At 43.1% G+C, this 4,262-nt stretch overlaps 1 pseudogene; it reads left to right on the top strand.

Moving 5' to 3' along the window:
• Positions 1 to 389: 389 nt before the first annotated feature.
• On the top strand, positions 390 to 508 carry LOC134970436 (5S ribosomal RNA; annotated as a pseudogene).
• Positions 509 to 4,262: the final 3,754 nt, after the last annotated feature.

Genomic DNA, 4,262 nt, shown 5'->3' with positions numbered 1-4,262 from the left:
ATATGAATTAATTTCTATACTTTGCTCATCCCAAGGTGTACTATAACGTGCGCCAATAATAGCATTTACTGTCAGGGGCCTTATAATAATTATTTGGTGACACAGAATATCCAACTTTTCTCACCTTTTTCCATTAGACAATTGTACTGGAATCATTGATTTTGTGCCTCTTTCTCGTTCTACTATTTTTCTGTGGACTCTCATCCACGATCCACGAAGCACGATACCACGGATGTGGGATTTTGTGAGCCGTGCCTAACGTGGAAAGCAGATCCACATATTTCTTCCCACTTTACTCATTCACCTCTTTTCGCTTTCTTATCATTTCCATCTTTCTTTCCAATTTCTTATATAGGTGCACTCTCATTGGTGTACTTATCACATAAATTCTCTACTATCATACCACGCTGCAAATGCCCGATCTCGTCCGATCTTGGAAGCTAAACAGCGTTGGGCTGGGTTAGTACCGGGAGAGGAGACCCCCCGCGAATACCTGGTGTTGTAGAGCAGGAATTATTTTCCTTCCTATGTGAGTTGCGACGCCAACAGCAGTATCACCACTAATTCTGGTTCTTCCAATATTTTCTCTCTACTGAAGGCTTACGACCAATAATTGTGGCATATGTTAAAAAGTCAGGTTTCTTGAGTGTTGGTGACCATTAATTTTCGATTGTAAGCAGCCCTTTTTGGGACTTACTTATCATTTATTGTTATGACCACTCCTCGGTCCCATTAATACAGACATTCTGTACTGGTCAGGGGAAATGGGGGTAAGACAATCAAGTGTCTACAACCCTTTCAATCACTTACTGTGAAAAAACAGACCAGAACATTTTAATCCTTTATCTGTAATATCTTTATTTCACATGGATCACTTCTATGGGTAATTATATTTTTTTAAACTTTAAATATTAAAAATTAAGTTTTAAATAATTTTTCTCACATATCATAGGAATTTTCCTACATTTCCAAGAGTGTGCCCACACAAGAGCCTTCTCTCTCTCCCTTTTGATAGTACATGTACTCTCTGGCTCTGGGCGCACCACCAACTAGGACAGTGTGGAAAAAAATTGTATTTTTCTCCTCCCAATTTTTAGGGGTTTAATTGTCCAATTTTGGTTTTCACATATCAATACTATGTCAATTTGACTGGTGCCCGATCGTCCTTTGTCTAGTTATAACCCTTTTAAAGCATCCCACATTTCCGAAGTGTTCTTACCATGAAACAAAACTTCCCACTCAGTGTCGTTTAGTGCACCTCTCAGCATACTGAAGTTAGCCTTCCTAAAGTTAAACGTTTTTGTTGACCCCTTATAGCTATGTTTCCTAAAACTGATGTCGAATGTGATCATATAGTGACCACTGTTACCCAAAGTCCCCCCAACTTTAGTATTCAATATGATGTCCACATTATTAGTAATTACTAGATCCAGAGTAGTTTTACCCCTAGTTGGGTCCTCGACTAATTGAGACAAGTAGTGATCCTTTAACATATTTAAGAACCTGTTGCCCCTAGCTTTAATGCATGAGTCATTACTCCAATTAATATCAGGATAGTTAAATCCCCAATCACTAGGCTGTCCCCCAATCCCGCAGCCCTTTCGATTTGCTGCAAGAGTTGTTCTTCCTCATGTATGCTAATATCTGGCTGTTTTTAGCACGTGCCTATAACTAGTTTTTTTTAATCAATACCCCCACTTGAGATTTCAACCCATAGTGACTCCACATTATCGCCTGTCCCCTCATAAATAACCTCCTTTATGTATGGTTTAAGAGATGGTTTAACATAAAGACATACACCTCCTCCTCTTTTGCTTGCCCTGTCCCTTCTGAAAAGAGAATACCACTCCATGTTTGCAACCCAGTCGTGAGAGTCATCCCACCATATTTCTGTAATACCTATAATATCAAACTCAGCCTTTGATGCTAACAATTCCAATTCTCCCACTTTACTTGCTAGACTTCTTGCGTTTGCAAGCATGCATTTTAGTTTAGTGGTTCCCTTGTCCGCTTGTTTTTTTAAAGGTATCCTATCATGGTTTACTAGAGCCTACCTAGAGTTACTCTTACTGACTGTCCTTTTCGCACCCTTTCCCCTCCCACCATACTTAATACTGCCCACCTTACTCTTCTCTTTGCTCAACCCAGTGTTTCGGCCTAAATTCTCCGCCCTAACATAAGCATTTTCCATTATGCTACGTACATCATTTTCTATATGCTGTAATGATGACACATAAATGTTAGCTAATGTTTTGGCAATACCTTCGTTACTACCCTTTATAGAACCCATGCAAATACCCTTGCCCTTGCCGGACGCTCTTTCCCTCCCCCCTACTCCACCCCCATTTAGCTCACTACCACCATCTTTACTATTCTCGCTGCATGACCCATAGTTTCTAACTAAACCCTCCCCCCAGGCTACTAGTTTAAAAGCTCCTCCAACCTACTAACCATCCTTCCCCCCCAGCACTGCAGCCCCCTCCTCATTCAGGTGCAATCCATCGCAACAAAAAAGATGGCGCCTGACTGATAAGTCCGCCCAGTGTTCCAGGAACACAAACCCCTCCTTCCTACACCAGTCTCTAAGCCACACATTTACCTCCCGTATCTCCCTCTGCCTCCCTGGGCTAGCGCGTGGCACTGGTAATATTTCGGAGAATATTACCTTAGATGTTCTTTTAGTTTCTGGCCTAAGTCCCTATAATCACCGAAATACAAGAGCTGCTCTGTTAAATTGGTGTCACCCCTTTGGATGGTGTCACCAAGCAGCTGTGATGGATGATGCGTGCATGTGTGCTTCATCCCTACTGTGTCCAGGGGTCTACTACGTTATGCCGGCTGTCGGGATCCCGGCGCCGAGCATACCGGCACTGGGACCCTGACCACTGACATGTCGGCAGTGGGGTGAGCGCAAAAGAGGCACTTGCGGGCTTGCTGCGCTCGCAACGCTGCGGGCACAGTCTCCCTCCAGGGGTGTCGGGGACCCAAGAAAGAGAATAGTTGCGTTATACCGGCTGTCGGGATCCCGGCGCCGGTATGCTGAGCGCTGGGATCCCGACAGCTGGCATATCAAATGTCTCCTGTGCCCATGTGCTGTTAGAGGCTGAAGGCCGGCCAGCAGCTCTTGGAACACTGATCAAGCCCCCAGCATGATGACAACAGGGAAGTGACCTATGGCCATGCCTACAAAACATCATGGATTAGGGGGTGCGGCTTTGTGGACACAAGGCCATGCCCTCTTTCACAAATGCACAGGTCAAAAACTGAGCATTCCGGGGTAAGTACGGCACACTGTGATGCACCGTGCACTCATACTGTATCTGCCTAAGCAGATTTGCAGGATTCTGCCACTTACATCTGTTAGCGGGAGGGGGGGTTAGAACTTTGCAAATACAGGATGATGAGGATGATAGTGATAGCTGCTGGACTTGCACACTGTTTGTTATTGGCTGTTTGGTGTTTTCCTTATCGCTCGGGCATAGACTATGCTTTCTGTATGGGTGGCTCAAGAGAATTTTTTTTTTTAATACATAGCAGTTGTAGCAATACCTAAGAGCATATGCATTTACTAGTTCTAAAATAAATAGTTTAAACCTGGGTGCAAATGGGACATTAGTGTCTATCATGTGTGCCTGGAATATGCTACTGATGCTGGCCGGAATGCATCTCCGGTTCCACAGATGGGTGGAAAGATGCTATTTTGCATGTGACTTTTCTAATTCTGAGGCCAACTCTGTATCAGCCCAAGAATGTTTTGCATATCTGATAGTCGCAGGCTATACCGACAGATTTTGGGTCCCACAAGATGTTTATTCTAGAGAGTGGAAGTCCAACCAGCAGACTGTGAGCGGTATGTGACTCTCATACGTTGTATAACAGTTTTTTTTCTTTACTAGGTTATGAGAGATGAACATCATATATGGAAACGTGAACGAGCCACACCTATACCTACATGCCCAGTCATCAGGACAAAAAAACGCAAATATCATTCATAGACAATACTAAGAAAATAAGCTCTGCATCTAGTGTCATTTATTACCAACTCTGCCATCTATAAAACAATAACATCAATGTAACCAACCCTGCCATCTATATCATCAACAATACCATCTATATCACCAACTACTACCATCTATATCCCAACTACTACCATCTATATCCCAACTACTACCATCTATATCACCAACTACTACCATCTACAGAACAATGGGCTCAATGTGCCACCTATATAACTTGCTGAAAAATAACACCAACAACTGCAA

Source organism: Pseudophryne corroboree, chromosome 11 (genome assembly GCF_028390025.1).
Source record: "Pseudophryne corroboree isolate aPseCor3 chromosome 11, aPseCor3.hap2, whole genome shotgun sequence".
Taxonomy (NCBI): domain Eukaryota; kingdom Metazoa; phylum Chordata; class Amphibia; order Anura; family Myobatrachidae; genus Pseudophryne; species Pseudophryne corroboree.
This window is presented reverse-complemented; position numbering and strand designations above follow the sequence as displayed.